This window comes from Panthera uncia, assembly GCF_023721935.1.
Source record: "Panthera uncia isolate 11264 chromosome A3 unlocalized genomic scaffold, Puncia_PCG_1.0 HiC_scaffold_11, whole genome shotgun sequence".
Lineage (NCBI taxonomy): Eukaryota > Metazoa > Chordata > Mammalia > Carnivora > Felidae > Panthera > Panthera uncia.
The window spans coordinates 67,385,736-67,409,922 of NW_026057578.1; the positions used below are offsets into that span (position 1 = coordinate 67,385,736).

Below are 24,187 nucleotides of genomic sequence, written 5' to 3' on the forward strand. Positions count from 1 at the left end.
AAATACCGTTTGAAAGTACTAGACTAGTTTTATAAGTACCCTCCACAAATTATTTGAAGAAATAAAAAGTTGTCACCTTTGACTCTTTTACCTTCCTGTTCACCTAGAAGAGAAAATGAACCAGGTCCAATGCCCATGTCCCTAAAATGTACTTTTCCAGGCAATGAACTTCATATAAGGGAAGCAATTCATCCAATTCTACTTCTGGAAAAAATGCAAATAAATGAAGTCAAGATATGAGTTTTTCCTAAATTTGGCCAAGGATTTTGAAGATAAAAACACACAAAGTACTCAACTGTAAATAATTCATGAACATTTTGAACCTGAGATAACATGTGTTGCTATCTTCTTGAGAGCAGTAACCAGTGTGGGTTCCTAAAGTCATCCCTTACTGTTTACCTAGAAGAGCCAGAGGACACTTTGAGGAGACTGTGGATTCTGATAACAGAGTAAAGACAGACTGAAAGATCTGTAACAAAGTCACATTATCAGCCTTCTATGAAAGAACACATGCTTGTTCGCTCGCTCGTTCTCTCTCTCCCTCCCTCCCTCTCTTCCTAACTGCTTTGTCATACTAGTCTTTCAGTCCCATGAATATAGCATGTTCTGTCCCATCTTAGTATCTTTGCTGTTCTTTCTTTTTCTGTTTAGTTCTTTCCCTGTTTCACCCATCTCCAAATAATGGATCATCTATATTTAAGGGGAAAAAAGGACTTCAGAGCGGAGTTGGGCAACAAATCAGCTGAGCAAAAGTACAAAGCTTGTCTATGTAAATGCCCTTTTATGGAGCAAAAAGTGATTAATGTTCACCCGTTGAGGAACAAAAGACACTTAAAGGTCTTTCCTGACAATACTTGCAAAGTCAGTACCAAAGAGGAAGGCCATGTCTTGTGTGATTAACAGTATTCTTTAGTGGACTTTGGGTTATCCATGATATATCTTTAATCTTTAAATATCACAGCAACATTAATACACTGTGATCTCACATCCAACTTATATACATACCCTGCCAAACATGTACACTCTCTCAAAATGAACACATACCAAATCTAACTGAGAAGGTAAAAATCCGCTGAGAAGTTAATCACTAAAAACATTCTAAGGCCAAATGGGAACCATATCTAGCTTATTCACTCTTTTCTAATATCAGTGCCAAACTTATCACATGAGTGTGGCTATATAGGAAGGGCTATGTTTGGCAGCAGATGCATGATGATGATGATGATGACAGCAATGATGACAAGGGTGATGGTGATAGTGATGATGATAATAGCTACCTTTTCTTGAATACTTGCTGTGTGCCAGGCACTCCTTATAAGCAGTTTACCAGACATACTATATTAAATATACGTTATTATTTCCAGTTATTTAATGAAGAGGCTAAGTCTCAAAACATTTAATGACCTGACCAAAATCATCTGCCTAATAAGCATGAGAGCTGTGATCTGGTCTCAAGCAATCTGGTTCCAGATTTTGCATGCTTAGTCATACCAGTATGCCTCTGAGAAGGAGTCCAAGGGGCTAAAAAGAGATTACAGTTAACATGTGATATCAGTATGCCTCTTGGGAAGAGAGAGATGTCAACATCCTTCCACTGAATATACCAAGTAATATATCGATTACTTTTCAAACATTTACTCCTTTAATCTTCACAATAACTCTTATTTGTCACCCTTACAATCATCATTTTGAGGATGTTTGAACCTCACAGCAAGTGGGTGAATCTTCTAAAATCAGAGCTAAAATATCAAGTTGCATCCACCACAGGCCTATCTAGTTTCAAATTCATGTTTTTCAGTCACATCATGCTACTTTCCTCTGTACATTCTTCAAGACCCAATGGAAAAAGAATAGGCCACATGAAAATATCCTGGGGCCTGTAGACTCTTATCATTTTATGGTGCTTTGAACACTGACAAACTTGCCAAGATAAGGGTGAGTAGAGCCCAGCAACTCTTCTTTCATGGGCATTAATTTAGTCCAGGTTTTCAGAATTACTAGCAGGCTAACTCTTCACCAGCCCTAGGGACAGAAAAGATTTCCTCATATTTGGGGAGCCCCTGGAATAGATATGGAAGCAAACCCTTTAGGCTAAATTATAAGTCTAGATGTCAGATGCTCAAAAACTCTATGGAAGGGCCCTTGGAAAAATGGCCAATATCTGTCCTCTCTCCCCGCTTGTCTGTACCCCTTTTTTCTCCAATATCTTTTTTCCCCCACAGTTAAGAGGTTTCTTTAAACCATTTTTAGTATTAGTTGTTATTTTGGAAAGAGGTGTTTCAAACTTCCAGTCAAATCCAATGGAATACATCATCATAACAAAATCAGTCATTAAGTTTTTTGTTAAGCAAAATGTGATCAATTGGAAAGGAAATTAGAAACTTAATTGTATTTTCCCAATAGCGTTATACCTAATATTTAAAAATAAATATTAATAACTTTCCAGGTCAAATCTTTCAAATGTCACAATCCAGAATCAAATAGATATAGATATGAATTTTGTAACTGGTTTGACTGTATCAAAAAAGCTTTGTATAGTCCTATATACTATAGTGTAAACTTAGTATAATAACTATAATTATACAAAGCCTTTAAATGGTTTCAGAAGAAATGAAATAAACTATAATTATTTTTTATATCACAATAAAAATAATTTAATAAGTGGTATTGCTGAACTTTGAAATATGAATTGACCCAAGAGAAGTATTTTTCTCTTATAACTTTTCAATTTAGTTAACTTTCCAGGTCATGATCAGAAATATTATTAGTCTGATTTCTTATTCTATCTCACTTAACCCCTCTCTGAAAAATATAATGACCGTGTTTCAGATCCTTTTAACATTCTCCTTCCATGAATATTTAAAATTTTCTATTAATAAATCAAAATTCTCCAAATTGTTTAATTTTTATCTTAGTTGCTTGAAACCAGCCTCTCAATCATTGCCATCTTCTCTTTCTTCCTAAGCATGGGTCTAGTTTTTAATGATACCATTTTAAATTTGAGCTAATTTTATCCAAGATGCTGTCCAAGAGTGCCAGCTCTGCGAGAATGCTTCATGCAAGGAATCATAAAGATTCATGCTGCACTAAAAACTGAAAAAAAAACCCTGAAATTCTCCTCAAGCAAATAGCATGCTTTGATGTCAACAGAAAAAGGGAAGAATATTTAATATTGGCTCTGGTTGTACCCCAATTAACAACTAACGAGTAACAGTCTATGATTAAGTCGCAACATTCAACAGTTACAGTTAATAATAGGTGACTAAGAGATGTGGGAAGCATTTCAGTTTGGACCAATATGCAACAAATATGTACCCAGCACAAGTGACTTGGTGGCATTAAGCTTCTGATTAGCTTTCCTACTTAAAATTAAATTATTCCATATTCCCTTGAAATAATAATACAATTTTCTGCTTTGATTAAGTCTATCAGCTGTCTCAAAATGTGCTCTGACAATTTATTTCATATCAAAAAACTGCCATAAAAAGGAATCATGAAAACATTTTCTAGATAAATTTATCTCATAACTTTAAATGCCATCTTAGCATTTTATTTTTGTTTTTAATGCAGTGCTGACTCATCATTAGCTGAAACTGTCATAATGTCCAATCTCTGCTACAAGAACTGAACTATTTTAACATGTTTTCCTAACAAATCTACACTGACATTAGCACAGACCACCAAAATGCACTGGTTATGGAAGATATGTAGTTAATGCATAGGATATATGATTATCAGCTCGGAAAATAGCCAACATTCAAGGTTTTCAAAAATGCACACACAAAAAAGAGAATGATAACACCGGAAATAACTCTTCAGCATCAAAAGGTGCATCCACACACACACACTAGCTGAGTGTTTCAAAAGTCTTGTTGAATTTTTATCCATTCCTGAGCTGCCACTTAGTTTTAATCCAACTTATTTTTTTGGAACAGCATTTATTATTTTTGGCTTTCTAAAATAAAATCCTCCCTTTTTCATTCTCTTGCTAGCCAAAACTCCCCTAAGAGTTTTAATGGTGTCATGCTGTCTCTCATTCTATCCAGATGAAAGCTGTATAAGGTACATTTCTGCCATCCTTTTAATCTTCAAAGAGATTATAGAGACTTTTTAAAAAATTACTATTATTATTTAACTTCTTACTGGCCTTAGAATTATTCCACCACAAATACTATCACATGTTACTTTCTAGGACCCCATTTTTTTTAGCCAAACACTATAACACAAATACAAATGGTCAATCTCTTAAAAAAATTGAATAAATACCTACCCAGCTATCTCCCTAGTTATGTTCATATACTTTTACAGTGCTGAAGGTAATAAAATGGTACAGATAACTAAAAATGATAAAACTAGATCAGAAATAACTGCACAAATTACCAGTGTAAAAGGCTCTTGGTCTAGGTAGTTTATGCCTCAGTTATTGGTAATATTGATAATAATATCAATAAGCTTTAATTGTCAATGACCACTTCCTATATTCCCAGTTTAATCTTTTAAAATTTAGCACTGAACACAGTTGTAGCCAGTAATGGTTGCCAAATAAACATTTACTGAATACGATTGAATTCTCACATCAACTCTGAGAAACAGAGTTATTACCAACATTTTATAAAGACACTGAGGCATAAAAATGTTTAAGCACGTGCCCAAAGTCACTGCTAATCAGTTGAAGAATTAACACTTGAATCCAGATCTGCTTATTTTAACTACTATAGTGTTCTATTGCCTCTGGGGGGAAAATCACAGAAATAGATAATTCCCAGTGATGAGACCTGTTTCAGAATACAGAAAATGATAGATAACCACCCATCTAACTTCATAAAATTAGAACTTCTTCATAAAAAGTCAGTGAAATGTAGTACCCACACACAAATCCCAATTCCATAGGCCAATTTATATTATAATCATAGGCTATAAAAATCTGCTTGACATACTCCCTACATGTATTCAATAGCATACAAATGAATAACCCACCATGACAAAGATGGGCGCTTCATGCACCTCCATTTATCGAGTCAGTCCCAGAGTGCCACTTAATATAATAACCGATTTTAGCTTAATAATTCTAAGTAACTATTAATATGATCATTTTACAGATGAGGAAATGTGGCCTAAAATTACACAACCACTAAGTATAAACCTAGGATTCAAGCTTAGTTCTTTCTGACTTCAGACGCCATGCATGCTGGGGATATATCAAGAATGCTATGATGTTTCAAAATTAGTCAATGTAATAACATGTATCATTAGGACAAGGGAGGAAAAAAACAATATAAACCATTAAGACAAATTCTATATTGTCTTAATATATCCAATATATCTAAGATATTGGATAAATTTAATACCATTCTCAATTTTTTAAAGATTCACTTAGTAAACTAGAAATAGAAGAATATTTCTTGGCACTATAAAAGCAAATCTACCTTAAATTTATTGCCAACATAATGCTTAAACTAAAAGCACTGCCAGTAAAGTAAGAAATGGATCTTTACATTGTAACCACTATGTGTTAGCTTTGTCTTAGTCATGTCAATCAGTATGATAGGAAATGGAAATAATAGTTCAAATTATTGGAAAAAAAGAGGAAAAAAATCCCACACTGCTGCTACTAAACTGCCACTACACTGTTGGACACAAAAATAGGCATTTCAAATAGCATCAAGGGCCAGTTGTCAAAATCCTGTTCTAAGAATAAGATAGTCAATCATAAATGCAAACATTCTCATAAGGAGTAGTAAGAGACATTCAGCAAAATACCTTAGAATAAAAAAAGAGAAACATGAATTTAATAAAGGTATATGAACATTTTGGGGGGTCAAATGATTCTAAATGTTGACTCCGGGTTATTGGTTCACTGAAGTCTACTATGTTATTTTCTCTACTTGTGCTAGGAAGTTTCCATAATAGAAAGCATGAACAATGAGAATCGAGGGGACTGTAACTTTTGTCCCTAACTAAAGTTGTGACCTTGAACTAATCACTTGACAACTCCCTTGTCTCCATTTCCTCATTTGGCTAAACATCTCCATTTTCTAGATCATTGTTTTTAGTTGTATAGTTCTATTCTTTTCTACATTGCCTTCTCAATTTTCACATACCATAATAAATTTTAATTCATAATGGTTCAATGTATGAGAACCAATATTGAGCAATAAATAGATTTAGCCAACAGACCAAAAAATTGAAAACAAAAGAGGCATTGCTGTAACTTCTAAATCGCATACTACTGTCTGCTTGAGACTTAAGATTGTGTATTTATTCTATAAAACAAAACAAAACAAAGAAAGAAAAAGAAAACAACCAAATCTGGTTTCATCAGGACTCTGACATGTCCTGACAATAACTGCTGCAATAGAGAGGGGAGAAGACCTTACACTCAGCTGGTTCTCCATCAAAATTTCAGCTACATTCACTTTGGTTGAGGCCAGAGAATCACACTGAAATAGTATAAATGTATCCACAGAGCAATGTTTCACTTTTTTTGTGGAGTGAGTTTATTTTCATTTCTTGATGACAGAATGATACCCTAGGCTTCTGCTATATCTAACCTATCAAAAATAAAGACAGTCTAGAACACAAAATAAAAATATATTCAGGATGATTATATTGACAATGGTTTTGATTTATAGGCAATTATGCTTCCAGGATGTTGGTGTAGTTACCACAACAAGACTGCGTTTACTATGTAAGGGAAACCTTTGTTAACCATAAGAAAGATGGTTAACCTGGAAGTTTTCCATCCTTTGTATGAAGCTAAAGCAGACATACAGATCTTCCTCAACTTACAACGCGCTTACATTCCCATGAACCCTTTGTAATGTGAAAATATTGTAAGTTGAAAATGCATTTAAATACAACTAACTTATAGGACGTCACAGCTTAGCCTAACCTACCTTAAACATGCTCAGAACACTTATATTAGCCTACAGTTGGGCAAAACTATTTAGCACAACACCTGACTTATAAAAAAGGTGTTGATTTCACATGGAATTTGTTGAACATTATACTGAAAGGGAGAAACCATGTCTGTAAGTATATCAGTTATTCAGGAGCTGCAGGTCACTGCAACTGCCCGGCATCAGGAGAGAGTATCATCTCACCTATCACTAACCCAGGAAAAGATCACAATTCAAACTGAAGAACACTTTCTACTGAATGTGCCCCACTTTCCCATCATCATAAGGTGGAAAAATTGTAAGTTGAACCACTAGAAGTCAGGGAACTATCTGTATAATGCAACTGACAAGCAGGACATAAAGAAAAGCAATAATCACTACCAAGAGAACATCAGACATCCCTCCACACTTAACAATAAAGAATGAAAGCAGACCTCTTAATCTGCATAAACTCCAACATAAAAAATAATTTCAAGTCTAACTTGCTCCAACTTTATATGTGGGCTGTGTGTATGTATGCAAAATAATGTCTTAGGCAATAAAAAATTGATCGAGAGTGGCATCTGAACGGAGGTGCTACCAATTCCAGCATCTTTTTTGTCTCGTTTCTCCATTAGATAATAGTCGTTACTAAATATAATTCAACAATGAAACCGAGTGAATATTTTCACCCAGGTGTTAATTTAGACTGTATGATGTGTAGTGACTCTTTCACATTACTATTTCATAAAAATTTTCTATGGTTCCCCTATTGATATTTTAAGAGAAGGCCTGTAAGCTGAGTTTCCTTTTAAAATATCAGCACTCTAAAAGATAAGACTGTCAATGTCTTCTGTCTTTCATTTCCTTGCCAGAACTTATACTTTTGGATTGACTCCCATTAGGTATAATGTTTTATTTCCATCTTATTTGCTCAGATTATTTAAAACTTTAAGATGCAAACAACTCTCTCTTTTGACGACCATAAACGTAGGAAATTTATAAGACTTCTCTTTGTCTATTATTTTATATGGCCCCAAAATGCAGGAGGAGACAACTGGTGAAAGAAATAAGAGGGACTTTTCCAATGACTTAAAATATTAATTAATAAAATAATGAAAATCTTAGCACTGGAAAGAGGTCTTAGACCCAGACTCTCCCAAAATGCAGGAAGCTGTTCTAAAACATCTCTGACAAAGGACCCTTAAGTTCTACTTGAAACCTGCCAGTGATGTTACTACTTCTCAAAGCAGCCTATTCATTTCTGAAAATCCTTTTGTTTGAACTGAAAGTTACCTCTCTTTAATGTGTCTGCAGTAAGGATCAATATAGTGCAATCTGTATCCTTTTCCCATATGACAACCCCTCACCTTCTTGAAAACTGTTATCCAGTCTGCTTTCTTCCACCATCAGCTCAAGTTTTCCCCTGGAGACTCACTTTCCATGCTTTAACTATCAATCATTAAGAGAAATTTTTCTCACTGTTCACCCTTCTCATATCCAGTTTGTTAATGAACTTAGATTCTCAAGAACCTTAACACAGTACATTGACTTAAATGCAATACATAAGATGCGTGATAAACAGTGCACTATCTTCCTCAATTAAGGCAATATTCTTCCATCAATATTGCCTGGGTTTTTTAATAGCCAAATTCACTAGTTGCAGATACGAGCATTTAGTGAACTAAAATTCTCAGACCTATGCACACTGTTCATTGCCAAGATATCTTCTCTGTATTTATTCATGTGGATTTTAAATTGCAGTTACAGGACTTTAACCATCCCCTCCAGATCTTTCATCTGTGTTGCTTTTGCTCAAATCTTTTTCTTTATCGAAAATGCTCCCTCCTAGCTCTGCTGTCTGAAAATACTAACTCTCTTATTTATTTTGGATTTAAACTTCCTCAGATTCATATTACCTTTTATATTGTATCATTCTGCTTGATGGAAAAGATGAAATCTAAACAGGAGCCAGACAACCTAGCTTTCTCTCTTCCCCTGTCATTACATCCTCTCAACCAAGCAGATGCCCTCCTTGTCCATCATTTTCCAGAAAACAGAAACAAACACATGTTATACAAGACTCTGCTTACTCTAACTTTAGATTTGATGAGTCCATATTTACTGGCTCAGAGCAATCTCTCTCTCTCTCTCTCTCTCTCTCTCTCTCTCATAGCATTTTTAGTTTTGCAAGCTTCTTTTGAAATGTCTTTTAAAATATTTTGAGTTGTGGGGCGCCTGGGTGGCTCAGTCAGTTGGGTGTCCGACTTCGGCTCAGGTCATGATCTCACAGCTCATGAGTTCAAGCCCCACGTCGGGCTCTGTGCTGGCAGCTCAGAGCCTGGAGCCTGCTTCAGATGCTTCAGATTCTGTGTCTCCTTCTCTCTCTGCCCCTCTCCTATTCGCACTCTATCTCTCTCTCTCAAGAATAAACATAAAATTTTTTTTTAATATTTTGAGTTGTGAACTCTTTCATGAAGACAGAGTCCTGAGAGGCTTTAAGAGCTTTGCCATGGTTTTGACCTGCAGTGTAGAATTCAGTATCAAATGTGCCTGTGGGTGTGCCCCAGTCCCATGTGAGGGCTTTAGTCCTCCTTGAGTCAAATTGCAAATAAAAATCATATCTGGCTCAGAGATCCAGTAAGGATTACGTGAGCTTAAAAAACAAGTAAAGTGTTTAAAATAATGTCTAGGTCAAAGTAAATTCTCAATAAATATAATATATTACTAGTATGTTAACTATACCTTTCTAGATATAAAATGATCATCAAAAGAAATCAGAAATCAATAGATTCTTTGTTTTATTATTATTTTTTTTTAATGTAAGACAGTCAAGTGCCTATGCCATTTATGTTGCCAATATCTGGAATGTTGTTCCCCCTCTCATCACTCCCATTTCCAAATATCCAAATCCTACCAGTCCCTCGACGCCAAGTCCAAAGGCCATCTTCTCCAAAAGGTCTTCCTTGAGATTCCTTCCTGAAGCCCTCACTACCCATTGAACCAGATTCCTGCACGGGGAGTATCTTGAAGTTACAGGTTTTTGCAACTCTTCCCTGAAGCCTGTTTGTGGCAAGGAAATTAAACCACAGTAGATGTTTAATAAATATGTTAAATGAGTCAATGACTTCCTTCCTAAGCCAAATTTAGTTTCTTGCTCTCCTGGTTTTGTACATACTTATTACACATAACTATTTACCACGTACCATAATTATCTGTGCATATGACTCTTCTGTCCTAGTGCTTTATAAAGCTTTTTGAGTACATCTATATCAACTTGACCTCTGTCTGATATACAATGCCTCAGCACATAGTAGACACTCAAAGTAGTTTTGAATGAATTAGTGTTTACTTTTCACCATTGCTACAATATCTTTTGTCCATGGAAGTTTTAAAATATGTATCCAAAAAGGATCACTCATAACTTGCCTCTGAGGCATCTGTTCTTTTATCCAGTGACCAGAATTCTGCCTATACAAGTGATCTATCTATAAGTCTCTCTCTGAAAAGCCATTGAAAAGTTTAAGTCCAATTCTAGGATAATCCTTTTAAGACACTCTTTATCCTTGATACACACCTACAATCTATTTGAATATGCTGAAAAGTGAGGCAGAAAGAGGATCAAATAACTTGCATCAGGCCCTGCTGAATGCCTCCAGTCTTGGGTGCTTCTATGGAACTTCTTCATTTGGGGCATGAATACACTAACATGACTTCCATTGGATATTGATAATTCAATTGGTCAATTCATCATTATTGAATATCTCTATGCATGCAAAGGACTGTACAGGTACTATCAAAGATACAGAGAAAACTCGGGCCCTACTTCCTGTTTTTGAGTTGTATATATAAGTAATGACATACCAATGCAAGGCATATACAACCTGAACACTATTAGTGGTTTTTAAAAGAAAGTACATCATAGATTGGGAGAAAATATTTGCAAAAAATATACCCGACAAATTTTATCCAAAATATACAGTGAACTCTTAAAACTTATCAATATGAAAATGAACTACCAGGTTAAAAATTAGTCCAAAGGCCTGAAGAGCCACACTACCAAAGAAGATGTACAGATGGCAAAGAAGCATATAAAAGATGCTCCACATTATATATCATTACTGCAAATGAAAACAATGAGATGCCACTACACACCTAATAGAATGGCCAAAATCCAGAATACAGACAACACCAAATACTGGTGATGATGTGAAGCAACAGGAATTCTCATTCATTGCTAGTGGGAATGCAAAATGGTATAGCCACTTTGGTAGACAATTTGGCAGCTTTTTACAAACTATGCATATTCTTACCATTATGACCCAACAATCGTTCTCCTTGGTATTTAACCAAAAGATGAAAACATGTCCACACAAAAAGCTGCACATGGATGTTTACAGCAGCTTTAATCATAATTTCTAAAACTTGGAAGTAACCAAGTTTATTAAACAGATAAACTGCAGTACATCTAAACAATGGAATATTCAGTGCTAAAAAGGAACCATGAAAAGATATGGAGAAACCATACATGCCTCTTACTACATACTAGAAGCCAATATGAAAGGCTGTATACTGTATGATTCCACCCATTTGACATTCTGGAAAAAACAAAACTATGGGGACAGTAAAGGAACAGAGGTTATCAGAAGCTGGGGGTAGAGAAGGAATGAACAGGCAGAGCACAGAGCATTTTTAAGGCAGTGAAAACTCTATGTGATACAACAATAGTGGATCCTTGTCATTATACATTTGTCAAGACCCACAGAATGTACAACACCAAGAATCAACCCCAATGTAAAGTATGGACTTTAAGTAAGAATGCTGTGTCAATATAGGTTCATTGGTTATAAGAAACATACCACTAGAGTGAGAGATGTTTATAAAAGGGGAGGCTATACATGCATAGGGGTACAAGGTACATGGGAAATCTCTGTACCTTCCATTCAGTTTTAGTGTGAACCTAAAACTATTCTAAAAAATAAAATCTATTAAAATATATGTTATACACACACACACACACACACACACACACACACACACACATACTGATCAGGAAAAAAAAGTACAATAGGACCACAGAAGAAACAAGTTTCTGAGGTGTCTAGGAGTTCACCCAAGCTGAGAAAATACCAACAAGAATCAGTATTACTTGAGCACTAATTCTCATCCTAGCATAGTCAGAACAGTTTATATGCACTTTCTCATTTAATCCTCATAACCACCCAATATGGGAAGTACCATTATTAGCTACATTTTGTTTATGGCCTGAGACTTATAACTGCTAGTAACTTGCTCAAGCTCGCACAAACTAGTGTGGGCAATAAGCAATATATGAATATAGGCCTGTTTGACTGTGCAGTCTGAAGTTAACCATTACCCTACACTACCTGTCTTGAAGAAAAAAATAAAAATCAGGTAGATAAATAAAAGAGGATAGCAAACTAGGTGGGAGACATCAGATTCACTTCTGGAAATTTTATACCTCATTTATTTTTATTTAATATTTCTTGAAAACTGCTAGTGTATGTCCAATATGAACAATGGTAATAGTCTTCCTGTTACATCAGAATTACATACATATGTATATTTATATTCAATTTATAAGTAGTATGTCTTATTAAGAAGGCTTAATAAGGAAAAATAATTTTTCACTGGGTCAATCTTAGGGCTAAGCAATTATATTTTCTATATTTTTAATACTAGTAGTTAGATTCCTTGCCTAATTGATTTTTGAAACTTTCCAAATGTGCCTGTAGACATAGTTTGAAATTCTCCCAAAGTTCAATCTCTCCATGTTATTGTGACTAACAATTTTTAATATAAGGCAAACAAATTGCAGGCTGAAGAAATAATTGCTTGCACTATTGCTGGGGTACTGTAAAAAGCTGTGCAATTGTTGTTGATCTTCCACTGGCTTGACTACAGCAATTGAAATTTATCAGAAAAATTTATTACATGGTATTGCAGGCTCTAATAAATGACTTTGGGAATCTGGGAAAACTCCCTGAAGTTTGTTATTATCTGAACCTCATAGGGGTAATTAGAGATATAACCTAAAGTGTTAAGTCAGCAGTCAAGAAACAACAAATCATCAATTAAACCCATTGTCTAAATTTGGGGAAGAAGGTGGAAAAAATAAGATTTGCAATGAAAAGAAATCATACATTCTAACACGGAAGTCAAAGATTAGACTGGGGATAGTACTTCCGAAACTATCTGGAGATTTCAATGGGGTCAGATCACTACTGAAAAAGGACATTCAAAATAAGAATTCTCAAAATTGCTTTGCAATCTAAAAGTGGAGAGTTTGAATATCTACAGATAGAGAGCTTAATAAAGAAAGAAAAGTCTTTGCTTCTCTCCTATATCCCCTCTTCTGAGGAAAAGGCAAAATCCTCCTCCTCCACCCCTCCTCCTTGACACTGACATTTCTAAATATTTTCAGGCAAACTGAGTCAATGGTAATTTCAAATATGAGTGTGACAGCCTTTTCTCAGATACAGGAGGGGAACAAATCCTATTTATTGGGCTACCTTCTCTTCCAGATTTGTGAATTGGCGCTGGCCTTTTCCTGTGATGCCTCCGAATCTTGCACCTTTCTGGTATCTAATGCGGACAAGCAGGTGGCGAGCCCTGGGAGGCAGTGGGATGTCAAGGGAAACTAACCATTTTCATGATTTTCTGAACTGAGTCACAAAAATAGCAGAAAATTGTGTGTGTGTGTGTGTGTGTGTATGTATGTATTTAATGTGTGTTTAATGTATGTGTGCATGAAAAGCCTTGGAAATAAAAGAAGCAGACATTTTCAAAATACTCCTTTGTGATTACTTTTATCAGACTCTGTACAAGAATATAAGACCTGAATGCAGATATACCTTGAAAACAGTCTCAGCCCACGTCCTGCTGCTTTCACCTTGAAAACTGAAGACCATAAAACGATAAACTTCTGTTAAATTTATATAGTTCCTTTCAGTCAGCAAAGTCCCCAAAGTGTTGTGCAAAATAACAGCAACTTTTTAATTACAAAATTATTAGGGGTTCCCATGAAAATCTTTGAACCGAGAGATTAGGCGAATAAAGAGAGCCAGAAGGAAGATTTTTCATACCCTGCCCCTCAGTCCATAATTTAAATACAAGCACAAACTGAATGAGCAAAACAAAATTGTGAGCAGCATACATTTGAGTCTGGAAGATAGAAGGCAGTGTTAAAAGATACGTATTTAATATAGGATATAATACAGAATAGCAAATACCAAAGTACAGAAGCAAGTATTGAATGATTATACATCCTTCCAAAAACTATATCTTGTTATATGGCTCAAAAAAGAACAATCTGCTTTAGATAGTATAGGTAATAGACTAGAGGGCATGTCTCACACAGCTACCAGAAGAGTTTCAATGAGTACTTCTCACCGATTCAGTGAGCCAAATCATAAAGCCTCAGGCTGTCAGGGGAAAAAAAAATCTTTTCACCTGTAAATTTTGATGAGAACGTGACAAAAATATATACGATACACTCGCCAGAATTCCTGCGACGAAAAATACTAGAATTGGCCCACGACCTCCATTGCTAAGAAATTTAATGTAATTACCTTTTTACAGTATTGTCTAAACTCTACAGCATTGGCAGAATCTTTGTTACAAGTCTAGGCTGGAAAAAAAAAAAAGAAATTAGAGAAAGACCAAGGTGTTCTTTCTTCTATTGTAGGAACTATGCATTAGGCCAGCCAACTTCCAGAAGAACGAATGTGGCTTAGCAAATGAATCTGAAGGCAAAGGTATTTATGGGGAAATACAAAAGTCTTAGTATTATACTTAACAGGATGTGTCCCTGGATGAGAATACTGAAAAAGCAGTTTGGAGGGTAGGGATTCTCAAACCTTAATGTGTTTAGTGAGTCACCTAAGATCTTGGTAAAAAGGAGATTCTGATTCAGTAAATCTTGGGTGTGTCTTGAGATTCTAAATTTCTCAAAGCTTCCAGGTTATGCTGCTACTGTCAGTCTAGGGTATAATGCATACAGGAGTTTGATGGATAGGATCAATTTGTTAAATAAATTGCTAAATAATATGAATGTAAATTATATGCAATTTTCCTCCCTCCCTTGCTCTGGCTTCTTACGATTATAGGTGGGTATATGAAGCATTTTTTTCTTCTTTTCTTTTGTTTTAGACAAAAATTGGGATAGCAATTTGACTATGATGCTCTAATTGGTGAATTGTTCATTTGGAGAAAAATTGCAAGAACATATATCTTCTAAGTAAATTTTCCTTTCTCTAGCTTTTAAAAGTAGCTGAACAAAAGAACAGTGTGGCTCCGTGTTTAATTTTGTTTTCATCAAATTCAAAAGCAGACTTCATAACTCTTTTTTAGAAACTGTAGTAGTGAAGTGTTGACATACTGGCCTCAAGAACTCTGGGGGTCTCAACGGACTTAGTGGTTAGTCAGTCAGGTGTTCAGATTTTGCTCCCACTGGCTGTAAAATGGACCACAGTGTAATCAAGGACAGACACCTTTATCCATAAGTCTGGAATACATTCTAATTCACCAATAGGAAGGATTTCTATGTCTGCACTAACCCTATTTAAAGCCAGATTAATTTTTGTTTGCGGAAAGACTGCATTGCAAAAGGTACAATACCCGTGTGCCAATCTATCATTTTTAGTTGGTCTTGAAGACTTTCTGATAAGCTTTAGATTTATATTTGCCAGTAGGCTCAGAAAAGATGCGTCTTGTCTCTGTGACACTGAGACTTTCATGATGCTCACCCAATCCAAGTTAGAATCTTCCCACATATTACTCTGAAAAACAGCGTATCAGAACTTTAGCCAGAAGTAGCCAATGCATCATCTTATTTCCAGGTTTTGTTTTGTCAGAATTTCTAAACATTATGTGCTTTTTTTAAGGCTGGGTGTGTTGAAAATGTTTTTTTAAAGAAAATAATAAAAAATCAAAATTCATTGATTCTACATATGGGACACTTTTTCTGCTAAATGTGTTCCTAAGGTAGACACTTTAAGGCTTTCGTCTATTTGGGAAAATACAAGCAGAAGTTACAATTAACTGTGCATGTAAATCCTTCTAAAAAGCCCCCAAAGAAATTGCAAGTTTCTCCTAGTCCTTTATCCGAGCTTTCTTTGTCATGTGTAAAGCCTATGGCAGGGATTAGGGAGATGCAAAACCTTACAGTAAACAGAGAAAGGTTCAAAGGGGAGGCCCATAAAAAAAAAAAAAATCTATCATTTGAATGTAAAACGTAGAAAATGTCTTTTCCAGATTGAGTGGCAAACATAGTAAAACACTGTAATCCTAGCTCAAGAGATTTTGTTTCAAAATCCTAATTCAGCTAATAAAGCAAAAAGGAAGCAAAATATATGAATGTATCACAAAGCCTTCTAGTTCACATATCAATCCTTGCAACTGCCACCTAACCAGGATGTTTTCATGCCATCTTCCTGTATTTACCTGAGTTGTTTTTGTATTTCAGTTTGGCTCTTTTTAACTTTTCCAGTAGCATTTGTGAAAACTGATACAAAATATGCAGTCTTGTAAGTATCACAAAAAGGCACTTTCATGAGTTTTTTAGAAACATGTTTTTAGAGGCGCCTGGGTGGCTTGGTGGGTTAAACACCAGACTTCAGCTCAGGTCATGATCTCACTGTGGATTCTAGCTCCCGTGCTGACAGCTCAGAACCTGGAGCCTGTTTCAGATTCTGTGTCTTTCTCTCTGCCCCTCTCTCCACATGCAGTTTCTCTCTCTCCCAAAAATAAATAAACATTAAAAAAAACAAACATGTTTTTAATTCAATGAAAGAAATATCCTGTTATATTTTCACATGTGCACACAATTAGTTCTCTGTAATCCATCATAAATTCTGCTTAGAGCAATCGTTAATAGATTTCTATTGTTGATGAAGAAGCAAACAATAAACAGTAAAAGACAATATTATGTTTGAAATTATTCTCACTTTCCCTGTTTCTCATGTAAATGTAACCTCTGCATATTCTTATTTGTAGACTGCTTTCAAACAAAACATATATGAGCTAGAGGAAGATATCCATTAAATCTCAAGGTTAAAAAGTATACTTTACTATATACATCTTTATAAAATATGATTAGGACTCGCTCTGGCAAATGTTCAAAGACTCAAATGCACACACATACGCACGAAGCATACATGCACACATACTCTTCCCAAAGATTGCCAAAAGCCAATAAAACTATGGGTTATTTACAGTGAAAGAGGAAACAAATTATTAACCACGATACAGTTTATAGCTTATTTTTAGGGATAAACATATTAACTTAAATTCGTTCTTAGAAGTGTTAAAAATAATTACTTTTTAAAATAGGCCTCTGCTATGTAATAGAGATAATGCTATTCACAATGTGAAATATCCATTCCCACTGTCTTCATTTGCTATTTAAACATGAATGTGGGGCGCCTGGGTGGCGCAGTCGGTTAAGCGTCCGACTTCAGCCAGGTCACGATCTCGCGGTCCGTGAGTTCGAGCCCCGCGTCAGGCTCTGGCCTGATGGCTCGGAGCCTGGAGCCTGTTTCAGATTCTGTGTCTCCCTCTCTCTCTGCCCCTCCCCCGTTCATGCTCTGTCTCTCTCTGTCGCAAAAATAAATAAAAAAAAGAAAAAAAAAAAAAACGTTAAACATGAATGTATATTTGATAGGGTCATTGAACTTATGGATTTGACAATAATACATATTCTCTATTTCCTTAAATATTATCTCCTATTTGGAATTTATTAAAACACAGATTCAGTGTAAGTCACGAAAAACTAGTCCTTTTATGTATTTTTAAACAAAACCTTTCACTTACTCTGTCCTCCTGAATTCCACGAAACCTTTATTTCCATTAAAACATTCTAAGGAAATTTGGGTTAAGCTACTGATCATTTCATAAGATCCAGTGATTAAGAGTGGCTTTGGTTAATTGCTGACATTTGAACTTGCAATGGGGTAATAATAAGTGGAGTTAACATTACTAAGCACTTAGAGCAGGATAGACACCATTTTAAGCACTACACTTACCTCATTTAGTCCTCACAATAACTAAACAGATTATGTAATAATCCCCACTTTATAGATGTTGAAGCGAAGTTACAGAGAATTTAGCAAAGATCATACAGCCAGCCAGTGGTAGAACTTGAATTCACACCTTCTTCCTTGTGTTTCAACTACCTTAAACACTTGCTGCTCAGAATACAAGCTTCTTATCCAAGACAGTGTAAGTAAAGTACATGAGGGATACAGACTGTGATTCTTTTGATTGGGAAGGAAGAAAACATCCTAGTGACTTATTATTAATGTTTAGTGAGATTGAATCATTGATGTACTTGTAGTAAATCTAAAGCAAACCACAAAATCTAGACCTTTCCTAAAGATTGTCAAAGGTCAATAAAACTATGGGTTATTTACGGTGCAATAGGAAACAATGTGCAGCAGAAATGGAGTAGCACCTATTAGACAAACAAAGCGAGAGGGCAATTTTCTTTAGAGAATCTCCTCAAAAATCTTTGGAGAGGAAGTCGCACCGTCAGTACATTTTCATAAAAAGTATGCTTGGTGATAACATATGCTGAACACAACCGAAGGCAGTCCTTCAAGTCTAGACAGCCAAGCTGCACTAGAGCAGAGACACTTGCTGTTTAAATATCCTTTCAAAAAAGAAAAAAAAAATCCATTTGTTTATCAAAATCTATTCACACTTGTGGAGAAGCTTCTTTCTTCACTTATCTGAATGTGACAATGAATCAAAGTATATTCTCTTCTGTTACCAGATGTGATAATGGAGAAGCTCAGATTCTCACCAGAGGCTAGCTAGAGGAAGATGTCTTTTCAGTGCTTTTGGAGAGGAAAGGCTAATTTTTCCAAGTAAAAATGCCTCCCCGAGGAGATGTGTTAATGAGGTCCAGAGCAATGCTTGACACTTGACTATGCTAATTATCTCAAGCCAACTAGCAAAAAGTTATTTTTCAGGTGTCCTAGAGATCACCCACATGAATTGTAATCTCTTCCCCACTTGCTATTTTCACAAAACACGGGGCTTTGCTCTTCCTGTTTGGCTGTTGTGAAGGCATTTAAATCTCATCCGACATGAAATGCACAAATGGGAAAAGTGCGTTGAGACCACTAGCAGCAGATTGCTTGTTCTGGGTGGGTTCTGCAATACTTGTTGGGCAAAGATTAACTTGCAGTTACCAGACATGGCATCCATTAACATATGTTCTTGAGACACCAGACATCTTCTATTGAACTTGGGGAACAACAGAAACAAAAGGCAAAACCTCTGGCCTCCTACAGCTTTCATTCTAGAATGGGGAAACAAAGTAACTTGGATAAATACATGAAATACACAGTATGTGATCTGGTAAGAAAATAAGAAAGGAGAAGAGGAAATGTTAGTAAATAGCACTGCAAAACACACTGGCAAACACCTCACTAAAAGATGAGTCTATGAAGATCACAAGTGGTGAGGTAAAGAACTGTGTGAGTGTCTAGAGGAAAAGGGTTCTGAGTAAACGAAAGATCACATACAAAGGCTTGGAGATAGAAGAAAACATGGCATGTTGAAAGAGGCAGTATGGTTGGAATAGAGTAATTAAGAAGTAAAGAGGTGTGTATGAGTGTGGAGGCAGAGGAAGATCATAAAATCATATAGGAACTTACAGGTCAGTGGAAGAATCTGGGATTCTACCCTGGGTGATAATGGCTAGCGGTATGTGGGGGATTTTAAGCAGATGACTGATATAATTATGATTTAAATTTTTAAAAGATCATTCTTAATTTCTTCGGGAATAGAATGAAGTACAGAGAAGAATTAGTAGGCTATTGAAATAGTGAGAGGTGGTTAAATTTCTATTACATTTTAATTATAATCAAATCATGTTAAGATAGGGCCAACCAGATTTGCTGTCATATTGGAAATGGGATAAAGGAAGAACTCAAGATGACCTCAGTGTTTTTGGGAAAAGCAACAGTATTGAATGCCAACTTCTGAGGTAGCTAATATTGTAGAAGGAGTATACTGGAAAAGGAATATCTGATTAATTTTGGACAACTAGAGTTTGTACAGGATTGGGTAGTAAATTGGGGATGTAAGTCTAGATCTAGAGGTCAAATATGAAGGCATCACATAAAGATGTTGTTAAAGTCATGAGAGAGAATGGGGTCCAGGGGAAGGAGCATAAAGAGAAAAGAGATGGGACTCAGCTCTAGGACTCAGGACGAGGGTTCTCTACTAATTAAACATCAGAAAAAAAACAGAAAAAGAGACTGTGAAGAAGCAATCAAAGAAAAAAAGTCTGTGGTCCTAGAAACCAAGTGAAAAAGTGTTTTGCAAAGGAGGGGATATTCAACCATGTAAAATGCTGCTAGTAGACTATGAAGAGACTGAGGATTGAAATTGATGGCTACAGTTGACCTTAATAAAAATATGGGATATCATATTTTCCCAACTAAATCCTACACTCCTAGTGGCCACAAATAGGCAACTGAAACTGAGAGTTGAATCTCAAAGTTATTTTGTGCTTACTTTGCCTAACCTCCGAACATCATTTTTCATGTAATTTATATTTCAGTATATATCACAGGTGGCTTCTCAAGAAAGCCCACTTCTTCTCATTATTAACACATGGACCATAATAATAGGACCATAAATTTTTAGAAACAAAAGTGATATCAAAATTCATCTATTGGTCAATCTTATTACTTTACCTAATGAAAAGGATAGGCTGACACAGGGTAAATGATTCACCCAAAAGTGCAACAGAATCCACTATGCCTATATTTCAACTTATTGATCTTCCCCTCTACATGCATATTAATTTGGATTAATTTAACAAACTAGATTATAGGCTCTTTTAAGGCAGGCATGCTTTCTTATATCCATAGTGCCTAGCACAACAAAGAATGCATTTCAGAACCTTACTGTTTTTCCCCTCCTCTGTCACTAGCCCCTGACAACCATCCTTCAGATTTTTCTCCCTATAGTTCTGCATTTTCTAGAATGTCTTATAATAGAAATCATACATATTATTATCTAGCGTTGTTTTATGAGTAAATATGTACCAAATTTAACTTAAAATGTTTGAAATAGATCTTTTCCCTCCCACTACCACAATTTTGGTCTTAAGACATTCCTCAAAGACCATTTCATAATCTCTTGCTGTGACCTCAGCATCTAGAAATTCTTTAGCTCCTTTGAATTTATTCAACCATTGATTCATGACTCATTATACATTCATTAATCAAGTACTTATTATCTTTAGCAATATTCACATTTTGCTGTTATTTTTGCTTATATATGTGTGTCTATATATACATATATGTGCATATATGTGCACATATAATGTACGTGTGTGTGTGTGTGTGTGTGTATATCTCCACACACACAAAGATTCCCACTTGGAACTGTCTATATTTCCTTATATTCTTCTTAATACTGGCACAGTGCCAGTGACTGTAATAGTCCTATATTCAATATTTCATTTATTGAAAATGTGGCAGCAACATTAACCATCAAATCACAATGTTGATTCTCAGCAGTCCTAAATTTCAGTAGTAGCATTTGAATGTAAAATTAGTACACTTGAATAAAATCTACATTATCTTCTTTTTTCATTTAAAATCTCTTAGTAGCACAGACTTATATTTCCAGAGTTTTCTCTCCCATGTGCCTTTAAGCATATAAGATTAGATGTCTGGCTTTGCACCAGAAAGCAGGGCTGACAGGATATGAAATCCTGGGGATAACAGGGATCTAGCTATTTCTCTTTCAAGACATTTTTTTAGCCAGAAACTGAAAAGGCAGATGAAACTGGGACAACCCAGTGACAAGAAAGAGAGGAAAGATCATGTCTTTTTCCACAAAAACATTTTAACTAAGATTCTGGCTTTAATATTAATATTTTTGGTTACAGTTAAGCTTTAAAGTTAATGAAATTCTCATTTATATGCTGATCTAGGGACATGAATACCAAGTTACAGATGGGATGGAAATTAGAAATAAAGAAAATTAAAGAAAAGAAAATGGAAAATATGCCCACAGAGTTGACCACATGTACACATATGCCTACATTCATGCCAGGGTAATATGAGAGAATCTGGATACTATTTGGATGTGAGTTTTTTGATGAAGTTCAATCTATTTATCATTGTGTGTGGGGGGGGGCGCTTTTTTGTGGTATAACCTAAGAACTTTTTTTTAACAAGGAGTAGTTATTCTTTTGTTTGCTTTGGAAAATTCTGAGTGACTTTTGAGTGACCTGTTTACTGCGTTAGGAAATATGCTGCTTTTTCTAGAGACCATAGAACAGAAGAGAGGAAAACAACAATAGCAAAGGAAGCGAAATTACAGTGTTTAGAATAAAAATGTATTTGATTCATTTTGGCCCCTAGACTGACTCTTAAAAGGCTACCCCTAGGCAGGATTGTAAACATATATAAAACATTAATACATTAAACATTAATACAGAAATTGGCATATTAGGAACACAGCGCATATAAGAGTATTGCTCTTTCCCTGCAGATGTTTGATTGACCTTGACTAAATGTCAAGAAAACACCTTCCGTGTCTTTTTTTTCCTGACTATAACTCACCTTCCTTCATAGTTAAGTATTGTTACAACACTTACAACATAAGCTCTGGTCAAGTGTTAGCTACTGGTACAGTTGTGCAGATAAAAGAAAAATTGTCTTGTAATACACTAAACATGGGGGATCCCTGGTTAAATAAACAGTTGCTACTGCTGAGACAACTGATATAGTTGTACTTTTTTTTGTAGATTTCCAGAAATACAACTTGAGCAAAGCCAAAACAGAATGAAAACAAAAGAAGGAGGTGAATAATTCCCTGTCTATGGAGTCAGTATATTTTATTATTAGATGTTCATTCTCAGGCTACACTGGAAAATACTTGAAGCAAAGGGAGATCAGTTTTCTTTTCTTCCAGCGTGTATCTCATTAACATTAATAGAAACTGTGCCCACAAAAAGCTATTAACATTGATGGGAATTATGCATAGAAAAAGCCCTAGATTCATTTTTGGTCTTTTAAGGAGCTTATGTATTGCTGCCCATCCCAAAAACATAGGATGGGAAACTACTAATCACATTTTGTCTCATCTCTTTAAATTAGATATTTTGTTAAATTATATTTAATAAATCCTGAGTTGGAAACAGCACAAGGAAACTCAAGCTGCAATAATATTTACTCTCCCAATAAGCCAAGAGCTTTCACAAACCATGTATCTTACTGAAAGTCACTGGGCAAGTTATATGACCATGATTCTCACGAGCATCCTCTTTGTGCTAGCAATTAGGCTGTCTGCCAGGAGTTGAAATGATTAGCAGTAAATATAAATTTAATAGTTCTGCTTTGCAGTTCCCCAGTCACTCCTGGTCCCTCTAACCACTGGGATGATAATGGGAATCAGAGCCTATCAACTGAATATATGACAATAACTGAATCTGAACTAAAACATGGGGGACCCCTAAAGGGACAAGGTAAAGTGAAAAACAACAATGCATTTTTTATTTAATACCCACTTCACCTTTGTACCAAACATTGCCCTCATTAAAAACAAAAAGAGCAAAATTTAAAAGCATTATTAAATCGTAAATGACCTAGAAATTTTCAAAATCCTGCTTGACATGGTGTGGAATTTTTTGCCCCTTGAAATGGCGTGATGAAAAATGTTTTGATTTTGAATATAGTTCTGCCTATCTACTTGAGTTACTCAGAGTTGGGCTTTCTGAGATTTACCAGTATCTTCTCAGCTTCTTTGATATCGTCAAGGTTCCATAGAAAACTGGCAATAGGTTACTGTTTTAATACGTCTTCTTTTCTAGATACCTTACTAGACTTCTTATCATTCATCTGTCAATATAAAAGATACAAGAACTGCCAGGAAGTCTTAGGACTGTGCTGTAGAACTACAATGAAATAAATAAATATGAAAGCTTTTATGCTACTTTGTTTTTACGCTACTTCAATCATAGTAAAATATTCTCTCACATTTTCTTCTGGGTATAATAAAGGTCAGATAAGGTAAGAAGCAAAACTAAATTGGTCAGGAGAAAAAAGCAGTTTTAAGATTGGCCTGATGGCAAAGGACTTTTAAACAGTTCCCAAGGAGCACCGCGCAGAGATGAACCTAGTAAAAGGAATTTCCCTTACTTCACTCCCTTGGGTCTTTCATTCTTCATTCTTATCCTTTCATCATAGATTTCCACATGTAAAATGGCTGAAAGAGGGGTTATCTTGGTAACAGAAAAAAAATAAGATACATGACAC

The 24,187-nt window shown here is 35.4% G+C and overlaps 1 long non-coding RNA gene across 1 annotated transcript; it reads left to right on the forward strand.

Annotated features, from left to right (window-relative positions):
• The first annotated feature begins 18,001 nt into the window (after window positions 1-18,001).
• On the forward strand, window positions 18,002-23,830 carry LOC125936995 (uncharacterized). Its single transcript, XR_007462195.1, has 3 exons — window positions 18,002-18,119; window positions 22,678-22,733; window positions 23,743-23,830. It is a non-coding gene; the product is annotated as an uncharacterized LOC125936995 (long non-coding RNA).
• The last annotated feature ends 357 nt before the right edge of the window (window positions 23,831-24,187 follow it).